The sequence below is a fragment of the Aegilops tauschii genome, chromosome 1 (genome assembly GCF_002575655.3).
Source record: "Aegilops tauschii subsp. strangulata cultivar AL8/78 chromosome 1, Aet v6.0, whole genome shotgun sequence".
Taxonomy (NCBI): Eukaryota; Viridiplantae; Streptophyta; class Magnoliopsida; order Poales; family Poaceae; genus Aegilops; species Aegilops tauschii.
The window spans coordinates 76,328,374-76,343,075 of record NC_053035.3 but is presented as its reverse complement, the minus strand read 5'-3'; positions in this window follow the sequence as shown (position 1 = coordinate 76,343,075).

The window sequence follows — 14,702 nt, the reverse complement described above, 5'->3', positions numbered from 1 at the left end:
TGGTGTCATTTCATGGCACCAACATGCTATGGTGAAAAAATTGGCCGCATTTGGACAAGTTTTTGGTATAAGCTTCTTGCAAACCGGAGCTTCTCTCGAGAAGACTCATGGTTCCCGAGGGGGGACGTGTCACCTTTGTGTTCAAAACTATATACACTGCCCCCCCCTTGTTTGTTTACAGAGGCAACATAGAACTATATGAGTGACGTGTTAAAATTTGGAAATATTCCGGATTCGTTTGGACTTTCTTATACATTAATTGAGTTTTTGGTCATTTAATGTGCATAATTCAAATTTGAACTACAAGCACATGCTCCAGTGCACCAAAGTTGGTTGAAAAATCACATGTCTGTCCTTGGGTGAATTTCTAGGTCCCATGCAAGAAATGGGAATGAAATTCAAACATCTGGGCGGCGTAGCTTGGCCGGAAAGATTGAGAAACTTGGTTTTTTAATTCATGTGAATCCAAAACACGCCTGAAAATCATGAAACTTGGCATGGTGTCATGACATGGCACCAACATGCAACGGTAATTTTTTTGGCTGAATTGGGATAAGCTTTGGTATAAGCTTCTTGCAAACCGGAGCTTCTCTCAAGAAGGCTCATGGTTCCAAGAGGGAACTTGTCACCTCCGTGTGTGAAATGACATACGTACACTGCCTTCTCCCGCCTTAATATTTGTACACAGGCAGATTAGACCAAATAGAAGTATCATGCTAAATTTTGGAATTATTTCAGGTTCGTTTGGCCTTTTTTATACATTAATTGAATTTATGGGCATTTAATGTGCATAATTCAAATTTGAACTACAAGCGCATGCTCCAATGCACCAAAGTTGGTTGAAAAATCACATGTGTGTCCTTGGGTGAATTTCTAGGTCTCGTGCAAGAAATAGGAATGAAATTCAAACATCTGGGCGTCGTGGGTCGGCCGGACAGATTGAGAAAATTGGTTTTTTAATTCCTGTAAATCCAAAACACGCCTGAAAATCATAAACTTGGCATGGTGTCATGACATGGCACCAACATGCTGTGGTAATTTTTTGTCCGACTTGCGAAGGCGCACACATTAACAATGAACAAAGTCATTTTGGAACAAGTGTTGTCACGTTACAAATCAGAAACACAAATATTATTGAAACCGTGGGTGTTCTACTTGCCAATTACGTGTCGCCACGCGTCCCCTTTTTTATTGGCTAGGAGGTGTCATGCGGGGTAGCTATTTGAGTATGGGTGGCGTGCGATCAGACCCCTGCGCGTGCTCATCGGGAGGAGAGCCCTTTGACCTCTATCTGCTGCGCACCTCCCTCCCAACGTCTCCATTAATGGCGCCCAAGCCCCTGTTTCATGGCGTGGCTATGTCTCACTGGACTAAGATTTAAGAGAGAAAAATGAAAATCTGAAAAGAAAGTTTTGCGCGGATCTTGATGTAATATCCGATGGACCTATATAGCATCGACTACGAATTATAGCAAGCATGATGAATATAAGGACGGTGACAGTGGATAATAATTTTCTTACATATTTAGGAACATAATTAAAAAAAGCCACATGTTGCAACGCCCGAAATACACAAGGGAAAAAGAAGAAGGAAGACAACGATCTAGCTCGCTGATCTCTACTTTCTTGATGCATTGCTGCAGGCCGCGGGAACTAGTCTCTGCAGAGAGCGGCGATGAGGTCTTTCCTGTCCTCAATATGCTGCTTGAGAGCATCCACAGATTCCTCCACCAACCTTTTGCGCTTCATGCGCAGCGCGACATTCTCGTCCATAAGTTTCTCGACGATGACGATGGTCCTCTTCAACAAGGTAGTGGTCTCCTCCTACTGCTCCGCACTTCCGACAATCTTTGCCCTCAGCAGGTCGCGCTGGGCCTGGAGCTTCGCATTGCTCTCCCTAAGTTATCGGATGACGCCGGTAGCCCGTTCAAACGAGGCTTTCATGTCGTCCTGCAACCTCGCCCAGCCGGAGATCTGATCCATCTGGCTATGGACGATTGCATGCATGTGCCTGTAAGAGTCCTAGCCTGCCCGTGAGACATTTTCCCAGGCCACCGCGGTGCGAGAGCACATCTATGCTGCTTTCGCGGCGCGGCCAGACATCTTTGCTGCTTCCGCGGCGCGGCCGCACCAGTTGCTGCATCGACGGCACGGCGGGACCTCCGTGCTGCTTCGGCGGCATGGCGGGAAATCTGTGCTGCTACGGCCACGCGGTGGGACATGTCGGCTGATTTTGCGGCGAGGCGGGACATCTCTCGTGCTTCGACTTCCATGCTCGCCTCTCCCTAGTGGCAATCTCTCGACCCAAAACTCACGCTAGCCATAATAGACACAAGGGAACGATGATGAATGACATGTTTGTTTTTGTGGATGAGGAGTTGAGGAGGAATGTGCAGTCATCTTGGAGTAGTACTATTTATAACCGAGTACTAATACGCTCCTAAGTGGGAAACCCTTTAGGTTTTGATCGGTGTGAACAGGTTTGCAATTTGGAATGTGATGGGACACAGGCTCAAAATTTATTGACGGTTCTATAATTTCTAAGTGCGGCACTATTCCCGGACGTCGTAACGTGGGCACGCTTTCTCGGCCGCGTACGTGGCGTCAGCACCATAGGGTGCACCGCAATAGGCAATGTCAGCACACGTCTTGTTCCAAGAACCGTGCGCGCTCGTTATTACCATCGCGCACGCTTCTTTTAGTTAGAATGTGTGCCCGTCTTGCACACACACGTTGATCTGTCTAACTGTTTATGTTTGTTGTGGCTAATCGCAAACAGTTAATTCATGTGAAGTGTATGCGATCAATCGCAGACACTTTGATCTGGCTGACCATTTCTATTCTATTGCCTAATCGCAAACAGTTAATCCTTCTGAAGCGTATGCCCTCAGTTGCACACACCTTTATGTAGATGCCCGTTTCTGTTGTTCCACCTCATCACAAAAAGTTAATCTGAGTAAACTGTATGTTGTATATCGCACACGCCTTCATCTGGCTGCCCATTTCTGTTCTTCTTCCTCATCGCAAACAGTTCATTGAACTGAACCATATGCCCTGCATCGCACAGGCAATCAAAATCTGAACCATGTTTGATACATCCGTCATCGCAAACGTTTTGCACCTTTTTGACAGTTTTTTACACCACCGTTTGCGATTATTGCATTGCACACAATTTCGTCGAAGGGTCTCTAGTCATAGTGTCGCGTTAGCAGCATCCTGCAGTAGTGGCTTATCATGATGTGCATTATTGAGAGGGCCCAGAGATACCTCTCCGATACTCGGAGTGACAAATCCTAATCTCGATCTATGCCAACCCAACAAACACCTTTTGAGATACCTGTAGAGCATCTTTATAATCACCCAGTTGCGTTGTGACGTTTGATAGCAAACAAGGTATTCCTACGGTATCCGGGAGTTGCATAATCTCATAGTCAAAGGAATATGTATAAGTGCTGAAGAAAGCAATAGCAATAAAACTTAATGATCATTATGCTAAGGTAACGGATGGGTCTTGTCCATCACATCATTCTCCTAATGATGTGATCCCGTTCATCAAATGACAACACATGTCTATGGCTAGGAAACTTAACCATCTTTGATTAATGAGCTAGTCTAGTAGAGGCTTACTAGGGATACTGTGTTTTGTCTATGTATCCACACATGTATCAAGTTTCCGGTTAATACAATTCTAGCATGCATGAATAATAAACATTTATCATGATATAAGGAAATATAAATAATAACTTTATTATTGCCTCTAGGGCATTTCCTTCAGTCTCCCACTTGCACTAGAGTCAATAATCTAGATTACATTGTAATGATTCTAACACCCATGGAGTATTGGTGTTGATCATGTTTTGCTCGTGGAAGAGGCTTAGTCAACGGGTCTGCCACATTCAGATCCGTATGTGATACGTCTCCAACGTATCTATAAATTTTTATTGTTCCATGCTATTTTATTATCAATCTTGGACGTTTTATAATCATTTAATAGTCATTTTATATCATTTTTTGGAACTAACCTATTGACATAGCGCCAAGTGCCAGTTGCTGTTTTTCCATGATTTTTACATCGCAGGAAATCAATATCAGACGGAGTCCAAATGCAACGAAACTTCATCATGGTTTTTTTGGACCAAAAGGAAGAAGTTGGGACCTGGTTGCACCTGGGGGGAGTCCCGAGGAGGGGACAACCCACCAGGGCACGCCAGGAGGCCCAGGCGCGCCCTGGTGGGTTGTGCCCACCTCGGGTGCCCCCGGACCGCCTCTTTGCTCTATAAATACCCCAAAAATACCAGAACCCTAGAAGCGTCGACGAAATATTCATCCAGCCGCCACAGAGTCCAGAACCACCAGATCCAATCTAGACACCATGTCGGATGGGGTTCACCACCTCCATTGGTGCCTCTCCGATGATGCGTGAGTAGTTCTTTGTAGACCTTCGGGTCCGTAGTTAGTAGCTAGATGGCTTTCTCTCTCTCGCTAAATTCTCGATACAATGGTCTCTTGGAGATCCATATGATGTAACTCCTTTGCGGTGTGTTTGTTGGGATCTGATGAACTTTGAGTTTATGATCAGTCATATCTTTTTATATCCATGAAAGTTATTTGATTTTCTTTTATCTCTTATAGCCTCGTATTTCTTCTCCGATATTTGTGTTTTGTTTGGCCAACTTGATCTATTTATCTTGCAATGGGAAGAGGTGCCCAGTAGTGGGTTCGATCCTACGGTGCTTGATCCCAGTGACAGAAAGAGAACCGACACGTATGTATCGTTGCTACTAAGGATAAAAAGATGGGATATATATCTACTGCCATAGATAAACGGATCTTGTCTGCATCATGTCATCATTCTTATTGCATTACTCCGTTTTTCATGAACTTAATTCACTAGATGCATGCTGGATAGCGGTCGATGTGTGGAGTAATAGTAGTAGATGCAGGCAGGAGTCGGTCTACTAATCTTGGACGTGATTCCTATGTAATGATCATTGCCTGGATATCGTCATAATTATTTGAGGTTCTATCAATTGCCCAACAGTAATTTGTTCACCCACCGTTTGCTATCTTTCTCGAGAGAAGCCACTAGTGAAACCTACGGCCCCCGGGTCTTCTTTCTCATATATTTGCTTTGTGATCTATTTTATTTGCACTTTTTATTCAGATCTACTAAACCAAAAATACAAAAATACTTTGCTGCACTTTATTTTATTTGCGATCTATTTATTCAATCTATTACAACTTTCTCCCGTCAACACGCAATTTCTGGTGCCGTTGCCCGAAAGGGATTGACAACCCCTTTAACATGTTGGGTTGCGAGGTGTTGTTATTTGTGTGCAGGGGCTGTTTACGTTGTGTTGCTTCGTTCTCCTACTGGTTCGATAACCTTGGTTTCATATCTGAGGTAAATACCTACCGCCGTTCTGCTGCATCATCCCTTCCTCTTTGGGCAAATACCGACGTAGCTTCAAGCGACATCAAAAGGAATTTCTGGCATCGTTGTCGGGGAGGATCTTCAACATAACCAGGTTCCTAATCACAAATCTCATCTCCTCGCAATTTACATTATTTGCCATTTGCCTCTCGTTTTCCTCTCCCCCACTTCACAAAAATTTGCCGTTTTATTCGCCTCTCTTTTTCCATTCGCCGTTTTCTTGCTGGATATGTTTTTGCGCGCCTTCTTGTTTGCCGTTATGGATAGTTCTTCCTCTATTGCTTGCACTCCCGAGGACGAGGTCCTCAACTTTAAACAAAGGGGAGGAGAAAATTTAAAAGATGCTTGGTATAGAATTTGCAATGCTCATAATAGATCTATCTGTAAGCAATCTATCAGTGTTCTTCTGCGTTGGTTTTATGTTGGCATCACCACTTGGTATAGATTCGTCCTTGATGTGATTACCGGTGGAAATTTCTTAATGAATCCTCCTTTTGATGCTCTTAATGCTATGCGAAATCTGGTGGGCTCACCACCTCTTATGGTTAATGAAACGATTTTGACTCTTGAGCATGTTATGGAAAGACTAGATGCTATCGAAAATAAAATGCTCACCGAAGATCATATGGAAATTATACATAAAAAGATGCATAACTTTGCTACTAATCTTGGGTGAAAAGCGGGTGATATTTTTAAGTTGTTAAAAGAGAGAGGTACCTTAATCCATGAAAGAATAGAAGAAAGTCTGTCTCGGATCGATAAATTGGAAAAAATCTTTAGTAATCTAAGAACGGCTTTTACTACCAGTAAAATTATTGAGGAAACTCCTGTAAAGAGTAGGAGATCCAGGAACAAGGGTGCAACTTCTAGTGATAGCAATAAAGGGGATCTTAAGATGATTAGTATGCACCCTGATTTTGTTGAAGTGATAAGAGATCCTTTTTGCAAGAATGAAATCTTTAAATTTACCCCTAGAAGTATTTCTATCGAAGGTCTTTATGCTAAATCCTTGAAGGATTCCAAGTGTTTGATTGAGGAGTTGGACAAAGATGACAAAACTTATATCATTGCTTTATGCCTATCTAAGGGCGTAAAACTATAGCGCTTGTTTTGGGCAACCCAATGAATAAAATTTATTTTTGCTTTTTGCTTTATGTTCTTGTGTGTTTACAAAATTGTGCTACTGTTATGATTGTGTTTTTTATGTTTTAATTAGTGTTTGTGCCAAGTAAAGCCTTTAGGATCTTCTTGGGTGATAGTTGTTTGCTCTTGCTGAAAAAGACAGAAACTTTGCGCTCACGAAATTAATTTTCATAAATCACAGAATAGAGCTTTTTCTCTGATTCTTTTTGCAGAAGATTGATATACAAATAACCCTGGTCGTCCTAATTTTGTAGAATATTTGGAGTTCCATAAGTATTCGCAAAACTCAGATTGCTACAGACTATTCTGTTTTGACAGATTCTGTTTTCTTTGTGTTGTGTGCTTATTTTGATGGCTCTATGGTTTTCTTTGATGAGTTTTTGCCATAGAAAAGTTGTAATACAGTAGATATAATAAAAAACAAAATATGAATTGGTTTTATACAACACTTATAGTAGTGATTTATTTTTCTTACACTAACGGATCTCACGAAGGTTTTGTTGAGTTTTGTGTGATTGAACTTTTCAAGTTTTGAGTTATCTTATGATGGATGAAGGATGCAAGAGCCTAAGCTTGGGGATGCCCCGGCATCCCAAGCTATTATCCAAAAATGAGCAACCAACTAAGCTTGGGGATGCCCTCGAGTGGTATCCCCGCTTTCTTCCAACAACTATCGGTATTTTACTCGAGACTATATTTCTATTCGTCACATGATATGTGTTTTGCTTGGAGCGTCTTGTATGATATGAGTCTTTGCTTGTTTTATTTTGTGTTTTAAGTCATCAATCCTTGCTGGACACACCTATTTGAGAGAGCCAAAATTATTTCATGACTTGTTAAAATTGCTCTCTGTGCTTCACTTAAATCTTTTATGAGCTAGGACTTGCTCTAATGCTTCACTTATATCTTTTTGAGCACGATGTGCTTAGTATTTTTGAAGAAATTCTCTCTTGCTTCACTTAGATTTATTTGAGAGTTAGTAAAATTTTGAAGAAATTCTCTCTTTCTTCACTTAAATTATTTTGAGAGAAAAAGAAAATTTGTTATGCTCATGATCTTCACTTATATTTGTTTGAGCTTATGAAAAGCAACACATGAAAATTAGTCCCAAAGTGATAGATATCCAAGAAGGATAAAGAAAAATGTCATGAAGATCATTGGACAAAATAAACTTGATTCTTAGTAATAGTTTTGAGATATGATGATGTGATATGTGAGTTATGTTGATGAGTAATTGTGCTTTAGTAAGAATATTGGTGTTAAGGTTTGTGATTCCCTATGCATGCGCGAAAGTCAATAATCATGCAATGAAAATTATATCCTACTTGTGGTGCATTATTCGGTGTTAATTATGCTTCATGCTTGCTTATGAGATTTTTCGTTTCTTGGTTCTCAATCTTTTTGCTAGCCTTCATTTTGCACTAAGTATGATCTCTACTTGTGCATCCAAAATCCTTTAAACCAGTTTTGCCACCTGAGTCCACTATATCTACCTATATGCGGTATTCTTTTGCCATTCTAAGCAAATTTGCATGTGCCATCTCTAATTTTCAAAATAAGCTTCTCTTTTGTGTGTTTGTTTCACTCGCGGAACGGTAATGGGTGGCTAATATTTTCCATGTTGGATGTGTTATTCTCGAGAGAAGCCACTAGTGAAACCTATGGCCCCTGGGTCTTCTTTCTCATATATTTGCTTTGCGATCTATTTTATTTGCACTTTCTATTTAGATCTACTAAACCAAAAATAGAAAAATACTTTGCTGCACTTTATTTTATTTGCGGTCTATTTATTCAATCTATTACAACTTTCTTCCGTCAACACGCAATTTCTTGCGTCGTTACCCGAAAGGGATTGACAACCCCTTTAACACGTCGGGTTGTGAGGTGTTGTTATTTGTGTGCAGGGGTTGTTTACGTTGTGTTGCTTGGTTCTCCTACTAGTTCAATAACCTTTGTTTCATATCTAAGGGAAATACCTACCGCCGCTGTGCTGCATCATCCCTTCCTCTTTTGGAGAAATACCGACGTAGCTTCAAGCGACATCAGTTTGTATTTTGCAAATCTCTATGTCTCCCTCCTTGACTTGATCACGGATGGAGTTGAAGCGTCTCTTGATGTGTTTGGTTCTCTTGTGAAATCTGGATTCCTTCGCCAAGGCAATTGCTCCAGTATTATCACAAAAGATTTTCATTGGACCGGATGCACTAGGTATTACACCTAGATCGGATATGAACTCCTTCATCCAGACTCCTTCATTCGCTGCTTCCGAAGCAGCTACGTACTCCTCTTCACACGTAGATCCCGCCACGATGCTTTGCTTGGAACTGCACCAACTGACAGCTCCACCATTCAATATAAATACATATCCGTTTTGAGACTTAGAGTCATCCGGATCAGTGTCAAAGCTAGCATCAACGTAACCATTTACGATGAGCTCTTTGTCACCTCCATAAATGAGAAACATATCCTTAGTCCTTTTCAGGTACTTCAAGATGTTCTTGACCGCTGTCCAGTGATCCACTCCTGGATTACTTTGGTACCTCCGTGCCAGACTTATAGCAAGGCACACATCAGGTCTGGTACACAGCATTGCATAGATGATAGAACCGAGGTCTAGCATGAATAATAAACATTTATCATGATATAAAGAAATATAAATAACAACTTTATTATTGCCTCTAGGGCATATTTCCTTCAGGCCCACCTCCACGCAGCGATGAGGGGCCCAGCGCCATTGACCTTCCTCGCGAAGTACCCGTCTTCGTACACCTCCTCCGCACGACGACGCGCCCGCCCCCAAAGCTCCGACGCCTCCTTTTTCTAGGCGGCATCACGGGCTTCACAGGCCGCCTGGTACCTGGCTTCCTCCTCCGCCATCTCCTTCCTGAACGCCACTTGCCTAGCATTGTCAGCCGGCGGCAGCGACTTCCACGGACAAAGATTGTACTAGTCCCAAAACCAATCCAAAGTTGTGGGGTCCAGTGCAACCTCGTCCGGTGGCATGTAGGGGTCCTCATCGCTGCTATTCGAGTGAGCGTCCTCGGGGGGCGGCGACTCCTCGTCGACGCGTGGGCAGACCGGCAGCGCCATGGCAGAGATTTGAGAGAGAGAGAGAGAGAGAGAGGGTGAGCGAAGGGAGGATGTAGATGAGAATGCGGGCAGGACGACGCGAGAAAGGTAGTATTTATTGGTGGCCGGAATCTAGATTGACGGGAACAGTACACACGCGGGTCACCGGAATTTACGAGTACTGTAGTTTGAATGACACACGATTCCCGCAGCAAAATCCGTGTGTGAGCTTAATAGCTGACGGTTTTCAATACAGAACCATGTCTGATTAATGACCCCCTGTGACGCCCCGAGACCGACGCTCCAGATGCGTTCCACGTTTTGCGTGTCAGCTCTGTTATTTATTTTGTTGTTGCATTCTTCATCGCATCATTCGCATTGCATCGGCACTCGTTGCCGTCTTTGTTTTTAAAAAACATGCATCCGATCGTAGTTGCCGCGTTCCCCCCTTGCTTTCGTTGACCGTTCCGAGACCAACCGTGTTTTCGGTTCCATCTTGTCAAACCAACTAACCTCTCTCGTCAGCCCGCGATCCCCTCCCGCGCGTCCGAAAGTTGTCCCGTACCCGACCCGGTTTGTTGTTACCGTTGGATTCGGATCATCCCCAAACATCTACAAAACATCACCGTTTTCTTCATTGGACGTCCTAACCTATAGTTTCTCAGCCGCCCGATTAAATCGAAAGGCCCGAACCTAATCCTATTGTCCTATATATAGACCAACCCCACCCAAATCAGACCAAACCCTATTTTCTAGGGATCCTCCCCTGTCCCATCCATCTCACCGCGGCCGCCACTGTTCTCTCGGGATCCATCCCGAGCCAACCACCGTCCCTCCTGCCCGATCCATCCAACCAGCGCTCTCCCCTGCTCCTCCTCGATCTAGGTGCCCGCACCCCCGATCCAAACTCCCTCTCGATCTCTCCCCGCCAACTAGTGCCTCCCCTGGATCCCGTCGTCTTCGCGTGCCACGCCGGAGTTCCACCTCGCCGGAGCACAGGACCCCCTCTGCCGCCGGTGAGATGCCCTGCTGCTGCTCCTCCGTTTTCCCCTGCACCTCCCGTGCCTCACATCTCCCTCTCGACCTCCTAATGCAGCGCCATGGATGGCTGCAGCCCAAGCTCGCGCCCGACCTCTTGGATCCGCCTTTGCTCCGCCTCAAGCCGCGTCCTCGCCGGGCCTCTCGTGCGCCCGAGCTCCACCTTGCGTGTCCGCCTCCTCGTCCTCGTGGCCGAAGCAGCCGAACAGGAGGCCGAGCGCCCAAGCCCAGTCCCCGTAGCCTCCCGTCCACGTCGTCTCGTCCCGGACATCGCCGGTGATACCCCGCTACCGCGTGTCCCTGTCTCTCTCTCCTTTGCCTCTCTGACCTCCCCTGCTCTCCCCTTCTTGGTTGAACAGGTAGGAGCATCACCACCTCATCCCTGGAGCCGCCCCTGCCGGATCCGCGTCCTCGCCATGCCTATGATCCGCCCGTTGTTCCTCACCCGCTCGAGGGCGCCATCGTTTCCCGTTCCAGCACGGCTGCTGCTGGCCTCGTCTCTCTGCGAGGGAGACGAGCCCCTCGCTCGTTGACCTCGGCCTCCTCAAGCCCGGCGCCGCCAAGCCGCTTCCTCGCCAGAATCTCCTCCCCGCCATCACCTGCGCCGCCCCGATGACGCGCCATCGACCGCGAGTCCCGCCGCGCCAAGCCCCTCCAGTCGCCGGTCTCCTTCGCTGCATCGAGCAGCATCAGTTCAGACAGAGGAGGGCGATGCCTCTGCCTCGACACCTCCCGTTGACCGCGACCCGTGGCCCAGCAAGGCGCTGCAGCCAGCCCCTCTCCTCCAGTCGGCCCATGAGGCCTGGTGAGAAACCCCCCCCCCCCCAAGTGCCCATGTCCTGTTTCGGCCTGTAGCTCTAATTCAGCCCGTGACTTGTTTTTTTTCCTGTGCTGTGATTTTGTCATTAAATCCTGGACATGCTTATTACAGAAATTCCCCTGTTTTAAACTGCTAATAACTATTTAACCATGCATCCAAATAAAACATGTCATATATGTAACATGCTTAGAATTTCATCTAGTTTCACAATATCCCTCTTTCATCCATGTTTAAAATGTTTAAATTACTGCTTGCATTTAATTTGCATAAATGCCATGTTTAAATGATTTATTTCATAGCTAAATAACCGTAACTCGGATTTTAATAAACTTTATATGTAAATGGGGTGGAAAATGCCTAGTTTAACATGGTACACTTTATTTTTCTGTTTAACATCATTAAAATATGGTTTTAGGCAGAACAGTACCAAATCTAAAATATGGACATGAGGATTTTCCGAAATTGTTGTTTATTATTTCCGGCCTCATTTAACTTGCTCAAATAGTTAGTTTACTTATGCTTCACCTCTTGCCATGTTAATCAACATTTAATATTGTTGGGTACATAACCGAGAGAACTAAACAATTGATGTCGTGTTTCGTCAATATGCAACTCGTTGCATATTGAGCTCCACTTAACTTGTAGTTTCGTTTGTGCACTTTGCCATGCCATGCCTCACTAAACCGGACATGCATCATACTTGATTGTGCATCATGCCATGTTTATGTTTGTGTGTTTACTTTGTTGTTTGTTTCTTTCCGGGTTGCTTCTCTCGTTAGCTTCGGTTTCGTTCCGGAGTTGTGAGGATTCGTTCGACTACGTCCGTTTGTCTTCTTCATGGACTCGTTCTTCTTCCTAGCGGGATCTCAGGCAAGATGACCATACCCTCGAAATCACTTCTATCTTTGCTTTGCTAGTTGTTCGCTCTATCGCTATGCTTGCGCTACCTACCACTTGCTTATCAAGCCTCCCATATTGCCATGAACCCCTAACCTTTGTCACCCTTCCTAGCAAACCGTTGTTTGGCTATGTTACTGCTTTTGCTCAGCCCCTCTTATAGCGTTGCTAGTTGCAGGTGAAGATGAAGATTGCTCCATGTTGGATTATGTTTATGTTGGGATATCACAATATCTCTTATATTATTAATGCATCTATATACTTGGTAAAGGTTGGAAGGCTCGGCCTTATGCCTGGTGTTTTGTTCCACTCTTGCCGCCCTAGTTTCCGTCATACCAGTGTTATGTTCCTTGATTTTGCGTTCCTTACGCGGTTGGGTGATTTATGGGACCCCCTTGACAGTTCGCTTTGAATAAAACTCCTTCAGCAAGGCCCAACCTTGGTTTTACCATTTGCCTACCTAAGCCTTTTTCCCCTGGGTTCTGCAGACTCAAGGGTCATCTTTATTTTAAACCCCCGGGCCAGTGCTCCTCTGAGTGTTGGTCCAACCCATCAGTCGCCGGTGGCCACCAGGGGCAACCCTGGGCTCGCCTATCGGAAGCTTGGACAATCCGGTGTGCCCTGAGAACGAGATATGTGCAGCTCCTATCGGGATTTGTCGGCACATTCGGGCGGCTTTGCTGGTCTTGTTTTACCATTGTCGAAATGTCTTGTAAACCGGGATTCCGAGACTGATCGGGTCTTTCCGGGAGAAGGTTTATCCTTCGTTGACCGTGAGAGCTTATAATGGGCTAAGTTGGGACACCCCTGCAGGGTATTAACTTTCGAGAGCAGGTTATGTGGCAGATGGGAATTTGTTAATATCCGGTTGTAGAGAACTTGACACTTGACCCTAATTAAAACGCATCAACCGCGTCTGTAGCCGTGATGGTCTCTTCTCGGCGGAGTCTGGGAAGGTGAACACGGTTCTTGGGTTATGTTTGACGTAAGTAGGAGTTCAGGATCACTTCTTGATCATTTCTAGTTGTCGACCGTTCCTTTGCTTCTCTTCTCGCTCTTATTTGCGTATGTTAGCCACCATATATGCTTAGTGCTTGCTGCAGCTCCACCTCACTACCTTTTCCTTCCTATAAGCTTAAATAGTCTTGATCTCGCGGGTGTGAGATTACTGAGTCCTCGTGACTCACAGATACTTCCAAAACAGTTGCAGGTGCCGAGGATACCAGTGCAGGTGACGCAACTGAGCTCAAGTGGGAGCTCGATGAAGATCTTGTTCGTGGTGTTGTTTCTTTTCTTGTTGATCAGTAGTGGAGCCCAGTTGGGAAGATCAGGGATCTAGCAGTTGGGTTGTCTTCTTTTCTTTTGGTTCCGTAGTCGGACCTATGTGTGTATCTTGAATGATGTATGATTTTATTTATGTATTGTGTGAAGTGGCGATTGTAAGCCAACTCTTTATCCCATTCTTGTTCATTACATGGATTGTGTGAAGATGACCCTTCTTGCGACAAAACCACAATGCGGTTATGCCTCTAAGTAGTGCCTCGACACGTGGGAGATATAGCCGCATCGTGGGCGTTACAAGTTCGTAATCAGAGCCATCCCCGACTTAGGAGCCCCTGCTTGATCGAATCGCTGACGTTGTTGAGTCTAGAACAAAAATGTTTTGAGTCTTAGCATTATATATATCGGAGAGTAGGATTCTTTTTACTCCTCAGTCCCTTCGTCGCTCTGGTGAGGTCTCCTGACGTAGAAGTTTTGACTCTTCTCTCCTCAAATTTCACTAAATTTTTTTTAGGATCACGCGGGTATCTTGGAATCGTTCCGATGGTTTTGTGACGAGAACATTGTTCTTGGTGCCTCCTGACATTTACGGGTTGTGGCGGTGTCCCGGGGAGTTGAGCTCCGAGGTGTTGTCGTCACAATTTTATCGTTGCAGTTCTGGAATACCTGAGTTTCGCCGACATCGAAATCTCTTTTATGCAGTTGTTGGTGAGATCACCTCGACGCCACCCCGTACTGGGGCGGGAGTTCGGGAGTATTGCCATAACTCGTATAACGGATGCTTTTCGAAGGTTGAGGTAAACGATTTCCGGAGTTTTCTTGGTTTTGTGTTGACGGATGGATACAGCTGGATCTAGGGATTGTTAGTTTGGGTGATATATATTTTGTGTCCCCTGTATCCCCAACACCAGATTGCATAACCAGAAAGTTTCGGGAGTTTTTAAGTGGGAATTCAAGTAGCTCTTAGGATATCTTTCCGACAGACGCGTGATATGAGATTGGGGTTCGACGTCTAGTGGTC